At 47.4% G+C, this 10,589-nt stretch overlaps 1 long non-coding RNA gene across 1 annotated transcript; it reads right to left on the reverse strand.

Moving 5' to 3' along the window:
* Positions 1–2,528: 2,528 nt before the first annotated feature.
* LOC114805473 lies at positions 2,529–9,932 on the reverse strand. The gene is made up of 3 exons (XR_003753449.2): positions 9,701–9,932; positions 6,963–7,047; positions 2,529–3,283 (listed from the first exon to the last, which is right to left on the reverse strand). It is a non-coding gene; the product is annotated as an uncharacterized LOC114805473 (long non-coding RNA).
* Positions 9,933–10,589: the final 657 nt, after the last annotated feature.

The following is a 10,589-nucleotide window of genomic DNA, read 5'->3' on the forward strand; positions in this document are numbered from 1 at the left end:
TCCAGGGAGCTGAGTACTAATGTCGGCTCGGCCACCTACCAGCTGGGTGACCTTGGGCAAGTCACTTCACTTCTCTGGGCCTCAGTTTTCTCATCTGTAAAATGGGGATTCGATACCTATTCTCCCTCCTTCCTAGTCTGTAAGCCCCACGCGGGAGGGGGACGGCGTCAGATCTGCTCGGCACATGAATAAATACCACAATAATTATTACTCCACCCTTACTGAAAATGACTGTGGCACTCCCTTCATAGTGAAGACTTGATTATTCTGGTTCCCCAGCCGATATACACCCAATCAATCAATCAACCAATGGTATTTACTGAGCGCTTACTCTGTGCAGAGCAGCATATTAAGCGCTTGGGAGACCACATTACAACAGAATTAGAAGATGCATTCCCTGCCCACAGCAAGCTTACATTGTAGAGGGGGAGACAGACATTAATATAAACAAGTCATTTATAATATATAATTTAAAGATAAGTGCATACTTACTGAGGGACCGGGGATGGGGTGAATAGCAAATGTCCAAAGGCCACAGATCCAAGTACGTAGATGATGTGAGCCCGTTGTTGGGTAGGGATTGTCTCTGTTGCTGAATTGTACTTTCCAAGTGCTCAGACCAGTGCTCTGCACACAGTAAGTGCTCAATAAATACAACTGAATGAATGAATGCCGAAGGGAGAGCAAGCTGTGGAAAAGAAGGCTTTGTCGGGGAAGGCCTCTTGGAGGAGATGTCACCATAGGGCAAGTCCTGAATCCTCAGCGTTACTCATATTGATTAAGCATTTACTCTGTGCAAAGCCCTGTATGAAGTTCTAGGAAAGAAGTGCCCAGATGAGCTAAACTCATCGTGGGCAAGGACTATACCTCTTATGTTGTTATTTCGTACTCTCCCAAGTGCTTAATACAGTGCTCTGCACACAGTAAGTGCTCAATAAATATGACTGACTGCCTGACTGTTTGACTATAGACATGTCTTAAAAAACAAGGCTTAAAAAATAAATAAAAGTTGAGACTGCTCTGGAGAATAATCTAAGAGTAAAGTCGGGGAGGAGGTGCAGGTGACTTTATAGCAACCTTCAAAGCCTTACTGAAGGCACATCTCCACCGAGAGGGCTTCCCTGACTGAAGCCCTCATTTCCTCTTTCCCAATCTCTTCTGCATCACCCTGATTTGCTCCCTTTACTCGCCTCTCTCTCAGTCTTACAGGACATATGTACACCCCTGTAATTTATTTATTTATCTTATTTGTGGAACTCTTACTGTGTTCAGAGCACTGTACTAAGTGCTTGGAAAGTACAATTCAGCAACAAATAGAGACAGTCCCTACCCAACAACGGGTCCACTGTAATCAATATAAGAATTTGTTTAAATATTAACATCTGTCTCCCCGCCTAGATTGTGAACTCATCGTGGGCAGGGAATGTCTTTACCAACTCTGTTACAGTGTACTCTCCCAAGCAATTAATACAGTGCTCTACACACAGTAAGTGCTCGATGAATACGGTTGACTGATTGACTGGCAACAGACCCATAAGGAAAGATGAAGTAAAAATGAAAAACAACCATTTTGTTCTTGATCACGTTTAAAAGACATTGAAACCCTAAAACTCAGGGAGAGATCACCAAAACCTCTCTGTCTTAAGACATTTTCCCTTTATGTCCTATGTGGTCTACGGGCCACATTACTGTCTCGTAGAAGCCGAGGCCTCTTCCGTGTAGCTCAGTGGTAGAGAGGATGCTTCGCATGTTTAAGACCCCATGTTCAATCCCCAGCATCCCCACGTACGATTCTGTTGTGAAGCAGCATGGCATAGTGGATAAAGCAAGGGCCTGGAAGTCAGAGAGTCGTTCTAATCCCGGCTCTGCCACTTGTTTGCTGTGTGACCTTGGGCAAGTCACTTCACTGCTCTGTAAAATGGGGATTAAGACTGTGAGCCCCACGTGGGACAACCTAATCACCTTGTATCCCCCCAGCACTTAGAACAGTGCTTCGCACATAGTAAGTGCTTAACAAATGCCATCATCATCATTATTATTATTACAGTGCCGGACACATAGTCAGTGCTTAACAAATACCATAATTATTATTATTATCATTATTCTGATAAATGTGCTTTGTATCCCCTCCCGTCCCCAAAGCGCATATGTATATATAAACATCTATCTGTAATTTATTTATCTATTTATTTATCTATATTAATGTGTGTCTCCCCCTCTAGACTGTGAGCTCACTGTGGGCAAGAATGTGTCTGTTCGTTGTACTCTCCCAAGCACTTAGTTCAGTGCTTCGCACAAAGTAAGTGCTCAGTAAATGCAATGGAATAAATGAATGAATGCCCTGCTCTCCCCACTAACAAATTGCAGATTTTAGAAAAGCGTTTTTTAGAAAAAACAGTTTTTCAATAGAGCCTGGACAGGGGGAAATGGACAAAAATATTTTTTTTTGAAAGACTTCATAGTCAAGGAATGTGTCCCTCAAGGAATTTCCACTTGTTTTTCTCCTCAAAAAAAATGCAGTTATCACATTCATTTCCTACTCCTGTAATCTGGGTATCACAGTATCACACATATGTATAGCTGTTACAGTGTCTCACAGATCTGAGTCTATAATGGAAGCATTGTTAGGCTGCAAGGAACAATGTCATGATGGGTGATCGCATGATTAAACGTTAAAGAATGAAGCATCGAGATGGATTCTTCATTCACAACCTCAGGGGGCCAGTTCAGTGCAGGACTCTGTTTCTGCTCCTTAGCAGTGGTTTGGAGACTTAAAATAAAGTTCCTCACGTCAAAGGAAAAAGCAGAAGTGTTTTTCATCTAACAAACGCAGGAGAATCATTTCTCATAGGTGGGTTGAAGTGTGCTCTTGGACACTTTTGAAGGACAAAACTGGGAGACCTCAAGTCTTCCATTGCTCTTCAGTGTTATCTTTTCCTGTCAGATGGCTATCTTTCCACAGGTGGTTGCGTTGTATTCATCTTTCACAGTCACTGCCAACGTTTCGATTCGAACCCAGCGACAGCAGCTTCGGGAGTCTAATAAGGGGTTTCATTCTGCAGTTGCTATTTGCGTGTAGTGACTCCTCAGCAGGGTCATGAAACATTCCATCGCCCTTCCCCCTTGGATGCTATGAACACTGGGAAAATGGGCAGTTGTCCAGAGTCCGCCATCAACAGGACACCACGGGCATCTTCCGGGGCACCGGGTCTGCCTAGCGGACAGCCCTTTGGTGCTGAATTTCCCTCCCCGCTCCGATCACTCGGCCGCCCTGTAGTTCTGCCTGTAATAATAATCATATAAGTTGCACATTTACAATGTGCCAGGCACTATGATGAGAGTTGGGGGGGAATACAAGCAGAGCAGGTTGGACACAGTCTCTGTGAGCCCCACGAAGAATAGTCTCAATCCCCATTGTATGGTTTAGGTAACTGGGGCACGGAGAATTCAACCATTCAGTGGTATTTATCGAGCGGTTTCTGCGTTCAGAGCACTGTACTAAGCACTTGGGGGAGTAAAATGTAACCGTAAACAGACACATTCCCTGCCCACAACGAGCTTACAGTCTAGAAGGGGAGACAGGCATTAATATAAATACATAAATTACAGATATGGACATTAGTGCTGTGGGGCTGGGAGGGGGGATGAATAAAGACAGCGAGTTGAGGTGATACAGAATGGAGTGGGGGAAGAGGAAAAGAGGGCTTAGTCAGGAAAGGCCTCTTGAAGGAGATAAGTGAATCGCTCAAGGTCACACAACAGACGAGTGTATAGGAGCTGGGATTAGAACCCATGACCTTCGGACTCTCAGGCCTGCGCTCAGTAGGGAGGGCGTGCTTGAGGCTAGAGGCAGGGCCTTTGGATAGGGGTGGGCATTCTTCAGGCTGAGCCCACCAGAACCTAAATGTGACCCTGCCATCCAGCCTTCACACTTTGCTCCTCTAATGCCAACCTCCTGTCTCGCCCCACTTCGGTCTATATTTCACTCTGCTGCCCAGATTATCTTTCTACAGAAACGATCTGGGCATGTCACCCCCCCTCCTCAAGAATCCCCAGTGGTTGCCTATCAACTTCTGTATTAAGCAAAAACTCCTCACTCTTGGCTTCAAAGCTCTCCATCCCCTGGCCCCCTCTTACCTCACCTCCCTTCTCTCCTTCTACAGCCCAGACCGCACACTCCACTCCTCTGCCACTAATCTCTTCACAGGACCTCGTTCTCGCCTGTCCCGCCGTCGACCCCCGGTTCACGTCCTGGAATGCCCTCCCTCTTCAAATCCAGCAAACTAGCACACTTCCCCCCTTCGAAGCCCTACTGAAAGCTCAACTCCTCCAGGAGGCCTTCCCAGACTAAACCCTCCTTTTCCTCTGCTCCCCAGACCCTCTCCCTTGCCCCAATTCCCTCCCTCTGCTCTACCCCCCTCCCTGCCCCACAGTACTTGTGTGTATATATGAACGTATTTATAATTCTGTTAATTTTATTAATGTTGTGTATATATCTGTAATTTTATTTATACTGATGCCATTGATGGCTGTTTAGAAGGGGGGAGACAGACATCAAAACAAGTAGACTGTGAGCCCGTTGTGGGCAGGGATTGTCTCTATTTGTTGTTGAACTGTACTTTCCAAGTGTTTAGTACAGTGCTCTGCACACAGTAAGCGCATAATAAATTTGATTGAATGAACGAATCAATCCAAAGTCCATGCCTATGAACTGAATGGCTCTTTTCTAAAGTCCTGCTGAATTTCCCATCCACCTTTCTTTGTCTCATCCTGTTGGATCCAAACTCACACTCTCTCCAGCAGGAATTTTTCTATGACCATTTAACAGTCTCTATCCCACTCCCTTATTCCAATGAACAGTACTTTTTTTAATGCTGAAAGAAGGAGGATACCTGGTATTTGATTCAATACTCAGAATCTAGTGTTGGAAGAATCTAATTTTTGGTTTGGGAGGAAGTTTAGACTGTGAGCCCCATGTGTGTCTGCTATACTGTTATATTGTACTCTCCCAGGCACTTAGTACAGTGCTCTGCAAGCAGTATAGTGTAGTGAATAGAGCACGGGCCTGGGTGGAAGGGGGTCACGGGTTCTAATTCCAACCCCACCATTTGTTTGCTGTGTGACCTTGGGCAAGTCACTTCACTGCTCTGGGCCTCAGTTACCTCATCTATAAAATGGAGATTGAGACTGTGAGCCCCACATGGGACAGAGACTGCGTCCAACCCAATTTGCTTGTATCCACCCCGGAGGTTAGTACAGTAAGTGCTTAAAAAATACCCTCAGTAAATCCCAGCTCTGCCACTTGTCAGCTGTGTGACTGTGGGCAAGTCACTTAACTGCTCTGTGCCTCAGTTACCTCATCTGTAAAATGGGGATGAAGACTGTGAGCCCCACGTGGGACAACCTGATTCCCCTGTGTCTACCCCAGCGCTTAGAACAGTGCTCTGCACATAGTAAGCGCTTAACAAATACCAACATTATTATATGATTGACTTACTGACCGATTGGACCCAATTTGATTTTGTATTTACTACAGTGCTTGGCACATAATAAGGACTTGAGAGTAACATTAGTGGCTCGCAGGATAATTAGGAAGGAGAATAAGCACTGAATCCCCATTTTACAGATGGGGAATCTGAGGCACAGAAAATTGAAGTTATTTTTATGATGGTATTGGTTAAGTGCTTACCATATGTCAAGCGCTGTTCTAAGCATTGGGGTAGATATAAGTTAATGAGGTCGGACACAGCTCCTGTTTCACGTGACTTAGCCAAGGTCACACAACGGATCTGTGGCAAAGCCAGGATGAGAACCGAGTCCTGTGCTCTTTCCACTGGGCCACACTCCTCAATTATTACTTGGAGTGAGAATTGAGCCACGGAGCTGGAATGTGATATCGAGAGGCAAATCTCCTTTTCCGGCGATTTCTAGGGAGTAGAAGGAGGTTTGATTTGTACATATTTGTTATTCTATTTATTTTATTAATGATGTGTATATATATCTATAATTCTATTTATCTACTTCGATGCTATTGCTGCCTCTCTACTTGTTTTGCTTTGTTGTCTGTCTCCCCGATCTCCCCGTCGTCGGGTAGGGATTGTCTCTATCTGTTGCCCAGTTGTGCTTTCCAAGCGCTTAATTCAGTGCTCTGCGCACAGTAGGCGCTCAATAAATAGGATTGAATGAATGAATGGTCGGAATGAGTGTGGGAGGGGCAGGATGGGCAATTTCTCCCCAGAGCAGGCATGATGGACTAGATCAAGTCCCTCCCCATTCTGATTTTACGGAGAACCGTTTACACCAGGGTTTTGATGCCCTCCCCACGACTGCAACAAGGTTGAGGGGTGGCCGTGAAACGCAGGACAATGTTGCTCCACCAGAGGACACTGCTCAACTTCTCTCTTCCCTCCTTCCTTCAGTATTTAATTTCAAGACACAGCAGCATCCGAAACCAGAAAGATCCAGGGACAGAAGAACACAGGAGTTCATGAAGACAGACCAAGCCCAGGTGGAGATAATAAGGAGGCTACCCTATAATGATAATAACAGGGGGACATAATATAGTAAAGACTCTAAGTAGGTCTTCTAATCCAGCCTCCTCTCCAACTTTCTCTAAGCAGGTCTCCTAATTCAGGCTCTCCAAACTTCTCTAAGCATGGTGCAGTAGAGAAGCAGGGTGGAGTAGTGGATAGAGCAAGGGCCTGGCAGTCAGAAGGTCCAGCTCTGCCACGGGTCTGTTGCGTGACCTTGGGTAAGTTACTTCCCTTCTCTGTGCCTCAGTTTCCACATCTGTAAAATGGGGATTGAGACTGTGAGCCCCGCATGGGACAGAGACTGTGTCCAACCTGATTTGCTGGTATCCACACCAATGCTAAGTACAGTGCCTGGCACAGAGTAAGTGCTTAACAAACACCATTATTATCATTATTAATAAACAGGTCTTCTAATTCAGGCTCTCCAACCTTCTCAAAGCAGGTCTTCTAATTCAGGCTCTCCAAACTTCTCTAAGTAGGGTCTTCTAATCCAGATTCCTCCCCATTCTCGGATCTAAGGACAAAAAAATGGCAGCTTGTAAATTCCCCTCCTCTTCCCCATCCCAGGCCACTGCTGACCCTATGAAGGGCCCAAAAGATACATAAGGTCCTGGGCTTCCACTTGACGAGCTTGATTCTCTTGCCTTAGTGCAACAATAATAATAATAATGATGATGGTATTTGTTATGTGCTTACTGTGTGCCAGTACTGTGTACTGTATTAAGCACTGGGTTGGTTATAAGCAAATCAAGCTGGATACGGTTCCTGTCCCATGCGGGGTTCACAGTCTCAATCCTCATTTTGCAGATGAGGTAACTGGGGCACAGAGAAGTGAAACGGCTAGCCCAAGGTCACACAACAAACAAGCAGTGGAGCTGGGATTAGAACCCAGGTCCTTCTGACTGTCCCCTAGGCCACGCAATAGCAATGTTGGAAGGGCTCCGAGAGGTCACCAAAACAGCCAGGTGTGCCCTGGTGCCCCTCACCCCCCAAGCCTAGCCCGGCACCCGCACCTCCCAGCGAGAGGCAGGGTTCATTTTAAAGGGATGGACATTCGGCTTAGCAGAACTCCATCAGAATGTGTTGCTAATTTGTAGAAGCCGCTGTTATCTGTTTGGTGCGGGAAGAAATTGAAACTTCTGGCTAGGTGAAATTGGGGGGTTAGCTGTGCCCTCCCAACTCCACCACTTGTCTGCTGTGTGTCCTTGGGCAAGTCACTTCACTTCTCTGTGCCTCAGTTCCCTCATCTGTAAAACGGGGATTAAGACTGTGAGCACTATGTGGGACAGGGACTCTGTCCAACCCGATAATCTTGTATTTACCCCAGTGCGTAAAACAGTGCTTGGCACATAGTAAGTGCTTAACAAATGCCATTATTATTATTATTATTATCCTTGCATCTTCTTTCCCCTCTGACCTCATCCTCCATTACTAACACGCTACATTTACAATAGCATCATCATCATCATCAACATTAGCATTAAAAGTATTTATTGAGCATTTACTTTGTGCACAGCTCTGCACTGTGATCTTGGGAGACTATAGATACTCATTCTCTGCCCTTAAGGAGCTTGCAGTCTAAATGGAGTGACAAATAGTAAAATAAATTGCAGATAGGGGAAAGCAAGCCAGTGTAAGGTTATGTACATAAATTCTGTGGTGCTGGGGTTGGGGGTTGCGTAGTGAATGTTTATTGTTCCCCCTTCTAAACTGTGAGCCCATTGTTGGGTAGGGATTGTCTCTATCTGTTGATGAATAGTACTTTCCAAGTGCCTAGTACAGTGCTCTGTACACAATAAGTGCTCAATAAATACAATTGAATGAATGAATGAATGCTTTGGGGATAAGGACTCAAGTGCAGGTAATGTAGCAGGAAGGTAAGAAAGATGGAGAGAAGAGATAAGCCAGTTATCAATCAATCAATCAATGGCATTTATTGAGCACTTTCTGTGCGCAGAGCACTTAACTAAGAGCTCGGGAGAGTACGATGCAACAGGGTCGGTAGACCTATTCCCCTACCCACAGCAAGCTTGGAGTCTAGAGACGAGCTCAGAGTGGCGACAGATTTACAGCCACTAACACAATAAAAAAAAAGATATTAGGAACTCAGCCAAAAGCCGTCACAGAATTCTGCTACCCGGGCAGTAAGGTGACTCAGTGGGGTATTTTGGGGAGAGGGGGTGGAGGAGGGGGCAGCTCAAGGAGTTAACTTGGGAAACCAAATATAGGCAGCTGTGGCCAGCGCCTTCCAATGCCGCAGTTACCGGCGAACTTTCAGTTGGAAAATCTCTGGTTGAGAGGGAAGGATAGGAAAGGGAAGGGCGAGGGAAGACTCAGAAGTTGAAGCTCTGGAGGTGGGGATGAGATGAGGACGGGAAAGGAGATGGAGCCAGACCAATCACAGGCATTCCTGCTGAGTGGAGTCTGAGAGCCATGGGCAGGGCACAAGAACTCCGGTTCTTTTCATTATTCTCTGCCTGAGAGCCAAAAAATAGGGTCTCGCTGGAAAGATGAAAAAGAAAGTGTGAAAGAGTGTCGACTTTCTGCGACCCCTCCAGTACTCCGAAGATGCGTCTGTGTGTGTGCGGGCGTGTACGTCTCAGTGTGGGGTGACTAAGGAGAGGAGGAGACAGTGCTGGAGTCAGGATTCCTGGTTTCTGCATCTATCGGGCTCCTTGAGAGCGAAACCTCTTCTTGCCCGGATTTCTCTATCATTTCCTCAACCCCCGAGGTGGTGGCGGGGGGGGTGGGGCGGGGGTGTCCTGGTCTGCCAAAACCAATGGCTATTTTCACCCTGGACCTTCAGGGAAACGGGGAATGCTCGATGGATAAGTCCGAGAGATCTTGGCTTTCTTGGGGGGGACCGGTGCAAATCGAATCCAAATCACAGCTCTGCCTGATGAAGGAGAGAGAGGGAAAGGGAGAGCCAGGGAGCCAGAGAGCGAGCTAGAGAGAGGGTGAACAAAGGAGTTTGGCAGTGGAGCTGTTTTGAAAAATGCTTCCTGTTTCTTTAAAGAAGCTCATCTGTGCGGCTGGAGCCTGGAAGGTCTTTTTGGCTGTGGGAGGCAAGTCTCCTTTAACAGGCGGCCTGCTGACTGATCTCACTAACAGGGCTTCTGTGTAAACTGACGCTAAACAAACACAGATGGATCTCAGCGTGCATTCACCAAAAATGCTGGCGATGCGGCCCGGAGTTGGGATGACATTCTGAGCGGCTGGAAGCAGCCTCGAAGCTCCTCCAGGAGCCCGGTCGCGCAGTAGCCCAGAGAGACGGAGCCTCGGCGAGGGACAGACGGCCGGAGAGACCCCGAACGGGGAGACACCCGGAGATCCGACGAGAGATCTCAGGGGAGGGACGGAGGGGGGTGGAGAGACAGAGGGGAGAAGGAGATCCAGCAGCAGAGAGACCTGGGAGAGGGGAGAGACGGGGGGGGGGGGGAGGAAGAGATCCAGCGGAGAGACGCCGGACGGGGGGAGATAGAGGGGGAGGAGATCCAGCAGGAGAGACAGGGGGAGAAAGAGATCCAGGAGAGAGACCTGCGAGAGGGGAGAGATAGAGGGAAAAGGAGATCCAGCAGAGAGAGCCCGGACAGGGGGAGAGATAGGGGGAGAAAGAGATTCGGGAGAGAGATCTGGGAGAGGGGAGAGAAAGAGACCCAGCAGAGAGATCTGGGAGAGGGGAGAGATAGGGGGAGAAAGAGATTCGGGAGAGAAACCCCGGACAGGGGAGAGATAGAGGGGAAAAAGAGATCCAGCAGAGAGACGTCGGACAGTGGGAGAGATAGAGGGGGAAAGAGATCCAGCAGAGAGATCCCGGACAGAGGGAGATTGAGAGGGAAAGAGATCCAGGAGACCCGGGAGAGATAGAGGGAGAAAGAGATTCAGGAGACAGACCCCGGACGGGGGAGAGATAGGGGGAGAAAGAGATCCAACGGAGAGTCCCGGGAGAGGGGAGAGATAGAGGGAGAAAGAGATCCAGCAGAGAGAGCCCAGACGGGAGGAGAGATAGGGGGAGAGAGAGAGATCTAGTAGAGAGACCCGGGAGAGGGGAGAGAC

This window comes from Ornithorhynchus anatinus, chromosome 18 (assembly GCF_004115215.2).
Source record: "Ornithorhynchus anatinus isolate Pmale09 chromosome 18, mOrnAna1.pri.v4, whole genome shotgun sequence".
NCBI lineage: Eukaryota > Metazoa > Chordata > Mammalia > Monotremata > Ornithorhynchidae > Ornithorhynchus > Ornithorhynchus anatinus.